Source organism: Mauremys mutica, chromosome 1, assembly GCF_020497125.1.
Source record: "Mauremys mutica isolate MM-2020 ecotype Southern chromosome 1, ASM2049712v1, whole genome shotgun sequence".
NCBI lineage: Eukaryota > Metazoa > Chordata > Testudines > Geoemydidae > Mauremys > Mauremys mutica.
In genome coordinates, this window is record NC_059072.1 from 102,826,647 (window position 1) to 102,838,802 (window position 12,156).

Below are 12,156 nucleotides of genomic sequence, written 5' to 3' on the forward strand. Positions count from 1 at the left end.
AGCTTACTCACAGCTCTTGATGGATTAGCTGTTTAGTTAGTTAGATTTCTCTACATTTAAGAGTAACCTACGAATTTCATTTGACCTTCTAACCACATTGGCTTGTCTATGATATCCCCCTAGAGGAGGTTAAAGTTTCACATCAGGACTTGGCTTATATGCATTACTGACACTAGTATAGAACTGGATAAGTAGGTGGGATGTACTGCACTTTTAGAGGTACCATCCTTTGGATGATGCATTAAAATTAGACCTTTCACTCAAACCACTAAGATGGAAATTAAAGTTCCCCAAGGCTCTTTCAGAAAAGTATCAATTACCCGAGTGTCTTGGCCAACACACATTCGCAGCTGGTTCCAATATTCAAAGATGTTTGATAACTGAAGGCCGGATTTTTAAAGGTATTTAGGTGCCCATGCAGATGCTATATATGCAGATAAGCAACTGGTAAGATTTTCAAAAGCACCTATCTACATCTTTAGGCTCCTAAATACTTTAAAAAATCTGGCCCTGAGTGCATAACAGCTACTGCACTAGCCTACATAGTCATTGTGTTACTCAAATTTAACTCATTACTTCTTCAATCTGAAACATCACAAACACAAAAGGCAATATACAAAACTGAATTCTAATTAGGTGGTTAGTTTCAGCTATTAAATTTTGGCTTGGTGAGATTGAAGAGATTCTGAAAATATCATGCTCCTGCCACTGGGGCAAATAAATGTGTTATTTTCAGCACTCCCTACCTCACTGCAGCTGTTCCACTTACAGAGCTGTGCTGGCAAAGACAAGAAAAGAATACTGTGGCAAAAATGGCTAACAACATTTGGCTGTATTAATGGGGAACTTTGAGCAGGAGTAGGGTGATGGTATTACCTCTGTATTTATCATTATCATTTATCATCATACTGGAATAGTGTGTCCAGTTCTAGTGTCCACACTCTAAAAAAGATGTTGAAAATTGGTGACTCTTCAGAGAAGAGGCATGCGAATGATTCAAGTTCAAGAAAAGATGCCTGATAGTGAGAGACTTACGGAGCTCAATCTATTTATTTTTTATCAAAGAGAAGGGTACGGAATAACTAGATTGCAGTCTATAATTACCTCCATAGGGAGAAGATACCTAATGCTAAAGGGCTCTTTAATCTAGCAATCACAGGAATTACAAGCTCTGCTAACTGGAAGTTGAAGCCAGCACAGTTCAAAGTGGAAACAAAATGCAATTATTATTATTATTATTTTTACAGTGAAGCTAATTAACCTTTGGACCAGATTATCAAAGAATGTGGAAAATTCTCTATCACTTGGGAGTTTTAAATCAAGACTGGATGTATTTCTAAAGATATGCCCTAATTCAACCACAAGTTGTTTGGCTTGATGCAGTAGATATCATTGGATGGAATTCTCTGCCCTTTATTATGCAGGTGGTCAGACTAGATGATCACAATGGACCCTTCCAGCTTTACAAATCTATGAAAGTTGGCAGCACCAGCTGATACAAGATGGTGAAGAAATTGTTCCTTCTCCCTAGAGATGGGGACCAAACCAGAACCCAGATTTGAACACTGCCAAACTTGAGACAATTTCACACCTGAACTTCATGGTTCAGACCCATCTATCGTTCTCTCATAAGGAGAAATTGGAAGAATTCAGGATGTTGATTCCATATCGATCTCTTTGCAGCCTTGACTTATTCTCCATTATAAACACAGTACTAGGACTGTTGGTGATGAACGCCAAAGGAACAATAAAAGGTTTATTTAAATAAGCATGCTGTAAGCCTGAACACCACCATATCTGGCCATATCACATCCCCATATCACTTACTTCTATACTGCAAGTTCACCACAGTGGGCAGTGCACTCTCCGTATCAGTACCTCCCTATTCTAGCCACTTAGTTTATGGCACAGGAGCTGTTCCCTCATGCCACAACATCAGTCTCAGTTGTGGCAGTCCCTTGGTTGTTGATGCTCAGCATTGATCTCACTTAGGCTCTGTTCCAAAACAATGGAAAGACCCCCATTGACCTTTAGTGGGCTTTGCAACTGATCACTAGAGACCCCCTCCCTGGCAGCACACATCTTCCTCACTGCTCTACAAGTGGCCCAATAAAAACTTGCATCCTGTGGGCTTCAAGTTTTTAAACAAGCAATTTGTTTATGCATGTCAGGGCTCTAGCTTCTGTCTGTGTAAGAATATAAAAGGAGGAAGTGGGATCAGGGAAGAATAAGGGACTGTTTAAATGCCATTTTAACCCCTATACAAAGTGTCTTGTTCTGTGTAGGCTGTACTCCTTACATCAGAAACGGTGCATGTTCTTACAAAAAATATCTGTGCATTCGTTCCACAGATAAAGCAGAAAGACCTATTGGAATGTGTAACACTTTGTCTTTAATGAGGCATCTCTTTTCCATACATGTTTTCTGAATTATTTGTTTGCCTGGAGTTGCATGCCAGATTTTTCTATGAATATTGCTCTCCTTAAAATAGTTGTATTGTAAAGCACTAGATATATAGCCTTTGGATCTGAATCTTATTTACACTAAGGTCCCTTTACACTATTATGGCTGTGTAAAGACCCTTGAAGTGTATGTAAATGTAAAGAATATCAAGCAAGAGTAGGGTGGTGATATTACCTCTGTATATGGCATTTTGGTATGGTATGGTAAATTCCATCCGACCTAAAGAATGCCAATATTGTGACCATTTTTAAGAAAGGGGAAAAGTCATGTGTGGGAATTACTAAGTCACTGCCCTCCTGTCCATTGCCTGGAAGATCCTTGCTCTCATCCTTTTGAGCCATCTCCTCTCTCTTGCTGAAGATGTCCTTCCAGAATCCCATCTGGTTTCAGACCATTTCAGGGCACCACCACCAAGATTTTTGTTGCACAACAGATCTAAGAGAAGTGTAGAGAACAACACCAGCCATTATTTATGGCATTTACTAACCTAATTAAGGCCTTTGATTCCATCAGTCATGAAGCATTATGGAAAGTGCTGTCTAGGTTTGGCTGTCCACTGAAGTTCATTCATGTTCTCAGGCTACTTCATGATGGGATGACCGCCACTGTTCTCTGTAATGGGTTGGAAGGGACCTGTTCACCATCCATACTGGTGTTAAGCAGGGCTGTGTTATTGCCCCAACCCTTTTTTCCATCTATCTTGCCATGATCTTGATTCTTTTTCATGACTGCCTTTCTTCTGGAATTGGGATTGAGCACTGCATGGATGGCCAGCTCTTCAACCTGCAGACTCTTCATTCTAAAACTAAGGTCATCTGGACTGTTATTATTGACCTTCAGTCTGCTGACGACTGTGCTATCCTTGCACACACACAGGCTGACTTGCAGCCCACCCTAGATCTTTTCTCAGGTGCCTATTGTAGCCTGGGACTTCCCCTCATACAAAACTGAGAGAGCACAACTGCTTTTAAATTCCTGGAAACCGTTGAACATTTCCTTTACCGGGGTAGCCACCTTTCCCAGACAGCCAATCTTGATGTGGAGATAGAACATAGGATCCGCTGTGCCAGCACATCCTTTGGAATGCTGCTTCATCATGTCATTATTGATAGAGATCTGTGGATGGAAACTAAGACCCTGGTCTACAATGCAGTAGTCATCCCTACTCTTCTTTGCGAGTAGGGTGCGAGTTGGGTGCGAGACGTGGGTGACATACTGAAACCATCTTAAGCATTTGGAGTGATACCAACAGCGCTGCCTTAGGAAGATTCTTCGTATTAGATGGGAAGACTGTCGCATCAGTGCCAGCGTTCTCTTTGCAGCTAACAGCACCAGTGTTGAGGCAAAGATTATGAAACATGAACTTCGCTGGGCTGGCCATTGTGTGAGGATGGCTGATACTTGTCTTCTGAAACAAGTCCTCTTTTCTCAACTTAGTCATGGTAAGAGGACCCGCAGGGGACAGAAGAAATGCTACAAGGATACCCTGAAAGTATATCTTAAGAAGGGAGGCATTGACCCCACAAATTGGGAAGAGCTGGCTGGCAATAGACTGCAATGGCATTGCATCATACGTCAAGCCTCAGCCCATTTTGAAGAGAATCGCCTTGCTCAAGAGGCTGAGAAACTGCAGAGGAGGAAGGAAAGCGTGCAGCATTCCAGCAAGCAGTTGTGCTCTCTCCAAGAAACCACCTGTCATGTATGTAGAAAAACCTGTAGAGCATGAATTGGACTCCTCAGCCATCTTAAGTCTCACCAATGACCTTTTCCCCACAGCAGACAGCATCCCTATATTTAGGGACAGCCGCTGCCACCGCTGAATATGGCATACATAAATTTGCACCCACTGTAGGCCCATTCCCTCTACCAGAGCAATGTAAAGAGGCATTAGTGAAAATGAGAATCAGGTACTTGAATTGCAGGTACCCTGTGCACGGTATATATAATTTACAAAATTGAATTTTAAAATAATGAACGCAAAAATCTACAGACAGTTCAACAATCTTATCAATTTAAAAAAAACAATATATTAAAGGCGGTATGGCCAATATTAAGATTTCTAGAGTAATAAAAAACTGGCAAAAACTTAATAAGTATTTAGAAAGTTAACAAAGCAGAATTTTTTGTTTTCCTTAGAATATTTTATCTTCCATCATTAATTAATTTTTCAAAATTCCACTCAGCATAACCCACAAGGTTGGGAAAGCCATCTTACGCCATTCAATTTTTCTTAGAACAGATTTTTGATTTTTTGAAACCTTTTTTGATGCAGCAAGGGACATAGGGAAGGGAGAATGCTATTGAGGGAGTAGGCCAGGAGACTGGAAAAGAGGGCTCCAGGGTACAGTCCCAACTCTGTCACAGATTTATACTGAATCCTTCAAACACTTATGCATGTGCTTGAATTCATGTATCTGAATAGTTCTACTGAACTCAACAGGTCAGATCTTTGGCAGGCGTAAGTCAGCGTAGCTCCATTAAAGTCTATGGCCCTATGCCAATTTACACCAACCAAAGATCTCACATGATTAAAGTTAAGTATGTGTGTAAATCTTTTCAGGATCAGGAATTCACTTTGTAACATTGACCAAAATACTTAATCTCTATGTGCCTAATTTTACTTACAAGCCTCAGAGGGATGTTGTGAAGCTTAATATTTATAAAGCACTTTGAGGTTACAGGATGAAGCACACTCATAGAATGAAAAAGTATTTTTAAACAGATATTAGCCTTTGCCATTCACAGCCTTTCACTTCCTCGGGCAGGCGTTAGGAGGGATGAAATGGCAGAGCACTTAACACAAAGGGAAGGAAATGCTTTGCATTACTCAATAGCCAGCCAATCATGGTGTGGCACTGACTAACTCAAATGGAGGCTATATCTAGTCTGCTTTGGTCAAAAGGTTCGGAATTGCATGATGAGGTAAGTGTCAAGGGTGAGGGAGTAAAGCAGGAAACATGATGAAATTTTGACAAGGATGCAGAGGGATATCTGCCTTGGAAAACAAAGAGAATATTCACCTTTGAAGGGTTGAACTTAGTGGCACTTGAAATGCATAGGGCCACGAGGATTACCAGTGTGAAGGGGCAGCCATGTCTGCCAATGAATAATGAACTTGTTTGTGTCTTATAAAACAATCACTGCTCACCTCTGTCCCCTTAATATCTAAACAATATCTATCTGCTGGTGGTGCCTTCATGCTTATGTTTTTTATTCTCAAGACGCTCTTACATAGGGTAATCATATTTCCCTATGCTGAATACGGGACACCTGGTAAAATTACTGGTATTCAAGCAAGTTCAATGGCAATCAGTCAGAACTATGCAGTATAAGCATTCAATTTAACATCAAGTTGACTGAGCCCCTGTTAAGAAATACTGCGTAGTTGGATTCTTTTTATTTACTTTCTCATCTTTAAAGCTTTAGGGTTCACATGGGGAGGGTGATACACACACCCCTTACCTCCCTCCCCCAAACACTTCCGTACACCTCTCTCACGGGGGGGAGGGGTGTGACCGACTGACCATACCCTCCCTGCCCAGCACTCTCTGCCCTCCACGCCTGGCTGGGCCTCCGGCACGGACCTGCCTCCGCTGGTACCTGGCACTGCATCTTCCCAAGGCAACATATGGGGCAGGGAGAAACGCAGGGGCACATGCTCCCCTCCCCAGATTTCTGCCAGGGTTCACACCAGAATGTAGCCAGCAGCAGCCTTTCGGCACTGTGCAAGAGGGAAGGGACCGGAGCTGCTTCCAGCCACAGGGAAGGAGGAGTGGAGGAAGAGATGACCTGGCCCATGTCTTTGCAGAGGTCATCTCTCTTCCCTCCACCCCTCCCCGCCCCTGTGTGGCTGGAAGCAGCTTGTTCTTTCCTAGTGTCGAAAGGCAGCTAACACCTCCAGGCTGCTGCTGGCCACCGACATAACCCAGCCGTCTCTGACTACAGCACGGGCGGGAAGGGGTTAAGCCCTAAGGATGCATTGTGCACCAGGGATCCTGATTGCAGGGGCTTCAGCAAACCCAGCCAGAGAGGTGGCTCAGCCGGGGAGGGTGCCTAGGGGACGGAGCAGCCCCACGCTCCCTGGGGGCAGGACCCAGGGCAGGTGAAGAGGGTGCTAAGTCCCTGCCCTGGGAGCTGCTGTGGAACCTTCAGGTTCGGGGTGTGAACAGGCTGGAAACTGCTTCCCCCCACCACTCCAGAGCTTAGCCGAGGGGCAGAAAGGCTGCCCCATGCCAGCGCTGTACGGGGCTTTGGCATATGCAGGGCTCAGCTCCTCCTGGCCAGCGCCCCTAGCTGGAGGGTCTTGGGCTTTCCTGGGGTACCGGCCCAGCCAGAGGCAGTGGGGGAAGCTGTTGGTGAGCTGAGCGCTCCAACCAGGGGCCGGTTCTCCGCACAGCGCTGGGAGTGAGATGCGGGCAAAGGAGGACCAGCAGGGCTGGGGGGAGGGGGCAATGGGGCAAAACAGGAAGAGGCAGCGAGTGGGGGAGCACATAAAGGGCCGATGAGTGGGCAGCAGAGACGACACAATCAGCCACCGCCTGGTGCCTGCCTGCACTCACCAGCCACCGCAGCTCACAGCCAGGGCTGGCAGGAAATGGGATGGGGCCCTGCTGGCCAAGAGCCGGCAAGCAGAAGGGGTGCGCTGACGCACCAGCCAGGGGAGACAGCCAGCCCCACGTGCTGCACCTTTGCCCCGCCACCAGCCTTGCACACTCACCCCCATCATCAGCCACTTGACATCTCCCCTCACTGCTGGTGGCCGGGCAGTTGGCGAGCAGCGAGCCAGCCAGCAGCAGAACCCAAATATGGGAGAACAGAAAATATGGGACAATTGCCCATTTTTAAGAAAAAGTTGGGACACCTGCAGGAGGGTTTAAATACAGGACCGTCCCTTTAAAAACAGGACATCTGGTCACCCTACATGTGCACTGCAATTAATAACCCACAGCTGGCCCGAGTCATCTGACTTGGGCTTGCAGGAGCTGTTTCACTGCAGGGTAGACGTACGGGCTCAGGCTGCAGTCCGAGCTCTGGGAATCTCCCACCTCGCAGGGTCCTAGAGCCCAGGCTACAGCCTAAGACCAGAAGTCTACACAGCAATGAAACAGCCCCGCAGCCTGAGCCCCACGAGCCCAAGTCAGCTGGCATTGGACAGCCAGGGGTTTTTAATTGCAGTGTAGACATACCCTCAGAGGCACAGTTTTGGACCTCCTGTTCCCTATGCCTACATGCCTGGGAAACTGACATAATGTCTCAGCTAGCTACCAGTGTGACTAAGATGGGCTTCCATTTGGCAATCTTTCCTTTGAAACAAAGTGAAAACTTTAATTTGTTAAGTGAAAATTACCTGGTGGAGGAAAAAAATAAAATCCAGCAACCCAACCCAACCCCCCATCTCTGACTCTATATTGGGTGCTTTAATCTTGGCTTGGGGTCTGAGAAGCTCAATGCTGACTCTGAAGATCAGTGAAGGGGAAAAAAACACTGGAAAAATGGTTGCTCTTTGAACTGAGAGACCATGGCATAATACATATTGGAAAAAGCACAGAAGTATTGCCCAATCAATGCAACTGTATTTTCACACCCAGTTAGAAGAAATGGAAACCTGTACTAAACAACGCTGCTTTGCACAAGTTCAATTACCCTAAATGATAAATTGCCTAATTATTTCAGCTCTGCAGTCTTTTCCACATACTTTATCCCTTTCTTCATAGTTGCTGTCTGCAGAGCAAGAGCATTTGACTTTTACTAATTAGTGAGAGGGAAAGATGCAGGACATTTAAAGGAAAGTGAATTTGCTTAATCTATCTTATAGTTATTCTTTCCCCATCAAGGAAAAAAAATCTTAATAATTTATTTAAAAGCTGCTCTGCTGGAAGAAAATTTTCTCCCTGAACACTCCATAACATCAAAATATTTACCTTTTGTTTTTCCATTCCCTGGGCAACTAACAGATTAAAACACAAGGTTAGATTAACACCTTGACATTAGCTATAAGGTTCTCTATTTATCAGGCTATTAAATCTTGGCTCCTGACTGCATAAAACCTTCATCATATTGTACCTTCAATGCACACAAAACTGATGCATAAAGAAAGTGGAGCTACGGAGAGGTTTCTTTTTATCTTTATGGTATACAGGCTTTTTGATATCCCTTCCACACCCCTCCCCCTGTGGTTTATTTAAATCAAGAGCAATGAGGGGCAAGAGATAATGGACCTACAGCTCTGAACCTTTTTGACGATACACAATTTGTCTTTTTTGGACTGCAAACATGTCTAACATGAAGAAAGGTGTTAAAGCTCGTTCAATTCCTGTTCCCAAAGTGATTTGTGTGTCAAAATCATTTTAACATCTTCCTTTTTTGACCGAACGGAATGTTACACATTATTGGAAAATATTACCTTTCTACCTTTTTTCTACTCATTAACAAAAGTACTCTTGAAATTCAATTTCTCTCTCATTTGCATGTAAACCCAGAAAGTTTGACCTAGAACACAATCTCATTGTTTTCTAGGATATTAAAATGTGAATTTGGTGCTGGTGAAAAGTGCTGGTTCGACAGCCCTGAAGAATTAATTATTCTGTTCACGGAACGCATTCCACATGTGCAGCGGCAGCATAAGCTTCCCTTCCCTGTCCTTGTCATATACCTCCATGGTAGCCAGGAGGGATAATCTGTAGGAGCGAAATAAAAACCTAATTCCAAGTGCATTCACTCTGTGGCCCCCCTAACAACATTGCCAACCCTGGTACCAGTTTTAAAATGGATTCAGACACTTGCCCATACGTGGAGAGAGACATATAGCATCGCATCAGAGACCTTGAATAGTAATTACCCTCAATCTCTATTGACCTAGGTCCTTAGGCCCTCTCTCAGCTGCTGATATAGATGTGATAGGCTCCATATCCTATTAACAATCATTCAAATCACACAGACACATTTTGGGAAAGTGGTCTAAATTTTCAAAAAATAACTCATCTCAGAATCTCAATTTTTGGTTGCCCAATATGAGACACCATAAAAGGGCCTAATTTTCTGCCCTCCAAAAATCAGACCTCTATTAGGTCTCTCAAATTTGGCCCCCCATAAATCTAGGCATCCAAAATCACTAGTCACTTTTTGGCAATTTATGCCATTCATTTTTTTTTGTTAGTAACCCTAGTGAAAATTCAACGTTCTTCAATTCTTTATTCTAATAAACTATTAATCAGTATGAAACAAAATAGTATTAAACAGCATGCACACTGAGGGTTTTTTTTTCATTTCCCTGATTTCCTCCCAACACCATTCCCTTTTGTCTCATTTTAATGGAGGTATGTTTAGCCGTATCACAGGAAGAACCCTACCCAAATACTCCACTTATAGACAGAAGAAAAGAAAATCCTAAATACTGAATCATAATTGTTTCTCTAATCCAACATTAAAAAGGCATCTTAGGCTGGAATACACAATACCAAAGCTTCCTGCTGCGTAGCATTATTGCATGAGTAAATTGTTAGAAACTGAAAATCCGCATTAGGTAGGGTGGGGGCAGGGAGGGCAACATGGGAAGGTCACAGGAAGTTCACCCCATTAAGATACTGCTTTACATAATCATGAAATGCAAACTAGTTTCCATTCCTTCTGGCAGCCGGTCAGTCAGCCTTCACTTTGCACACGTATTGACAAATAAATGGTCTGGTTGTTTTCTATTAATACTACCTAATTTATGTACATACCTGGAGGAAAAATTCCATTTTGACCTAACACTCAAACCAGCTAGGATCATTTTTTAAGTTGCTAACACATTAAACAGGAGTTTAATTCCATCATGGTATGCTTCTGGGGATTTAATATTTCTTAACAAATTACTCTCATGTGCTCTCATCAGCCCAGCTTTTAGACTCTGGAAGTATAATATAGGTAATTTAGGATTCTGTGACTTTTAGATTACAGAGTTCTCCTTTTCTTCCCTATAGCTCATTCACATACAGACACATATAGATTATTTACTGGTTATATGTGTTACTTGAATTCTCCCCTTCCACTAGGAGAGCCCTTACTGAGAGAAGAGGTACCCAGGGCCAGTGTAAGGATGTTTCGCGCCCTAGGCGCAACTTCCACCTTGCGTCCTCACCCCACCCCCGCGCCCCCGCCCTGAGGCGCCCCCTCCACCGCGGCAGCTTCCCCCCTCCGCCCTGAGGCGCCACCCTTGCGGCAGCTCCCTACCCCCCACCCTCTGCCCTGAGGCACCCCCCCCGCACCCCAGCTCACCCCTGCTCCACACACGAGCACGAGCACCCCTGCCCCACCTCCTCCCCGAGCACGCCGTCACTGCTTCACTTCTCCCGCCTCCCAGGCTTGCGGCGCCAATCAGCTTAGGCGCCGCAAGCCTGGGAGGCGGGAGAAGTGAAGCGGTCACGGCATGCTCGGGGAGGAGGCAGGGCAGGGGTGAGCTGGGGCGGGAAGTTCACCTGTGTGCCAACCACCCCCCTTACTTGCTGCAGGCAGCCCTCCCCGTGCCCCCGTGCCCCAGCTCCCTCTGCCTAAATGCCAGCGGCGACCAGGGCGGCCAAAGATCCGGCCGCCGTGGTCACTGCCAAAGAAAATGGCACCCCCCAAATCCTAGCACCCTAGGCGACTGCCTAGGTTGCCTAAATGGTTGCACCAGCCTTGGAGGTACCGGTTTCTCTGGAGTCTCAAAAACCCAAGGTCGTCTTGGTCAGGAAAGGAGCTACTTGTATCAAGATCTCCTCTTCATTTTTATTGCTGAGGCTTGAAGACATCTCAGGATAAGAGGCATTGATGGTAATGCATAAAGCAGACTACAATGCTACACCTGAAGCACCATTGATCCCCTGAGAAATCTTGTGGCTAATTTGGGGAAGAGGAAAGGATGTTGTTGTTCCAAGTGGAAGCAAATTAACATCTAAATTGAGAAGTTACATTTTTGCTGCTATTGTTTAGTTTGGTTAGTGCTCCCCAGGAGATATGAGCTTTCCTGCCGAATTCTATTTCCAGTTAATGTTGAGCTTTCGGGATACAGTCTGGGTTCCATACAAAGAGAGATATCATACAAAGCTCTTCCTCTCTTGTTGTTTTTGAATACCGCAAGACCAGACGTTCCAGATTTCTTTGACTTCCTATATTCTAGTTTCTGTAGGTAATAAGTATGACTGAGCCACTGTTCTTTTGGGTAAGTGTCCTCCCCTTTCACCCCAATTTACTTACTTTGCATCACAACCCACAGGACCTGCACTGCCGGGGTTAGACCTAGTTACTACACATAGGACTCATGCTTCTGGGCAGACTGCTGTTGGGAAACACTCTGCACCCACAAGATAATCCCATTCTATAGGCATCATACAATATGGACAAAACTACATCTCATCACATATAGCTTCCCTGGCAGGGCTAGTACCTTACAATCATTCCAAGGCCTATGAAAGATTGCAGGAGGCACAGCCAGGCAAGGAAATTTATTGTGGCTCCAGCTTGCCTCCTCATCTCCCTACGGCCCACCTGTCCAGTGAAACTCTGAGCATCCATCTGCCCTGCTCCTTTCCAAATCCTAGTTTATCTGCTCTCAATCTCGCCTGGTCATCAGTGTGGACAAGGGTTTCACTCCAGTCAGGCTCTCCCTAACTCCACCTGCTGTGATGCTCTGCTCTGCAAATAATCTGGTCTATCAGCAGATACAAAAGAGAAACA

The 12,156-nt window shown here is 44.7% G+C and overlaps 1 protein-coding gene across 6 annotated transcripts in view; it reads right to left on the reverse strand.

The window, feature by feature from the left end:
- The window catches only part of TBXAS1 (thromboxane A synthase 1), a 329,156-nt gene that overhangs the window by 67,358 nt on the left and 249,642 nt on the right, over nt 1–12,156 (reverse strand). The window lies entirely within an intron of this gene.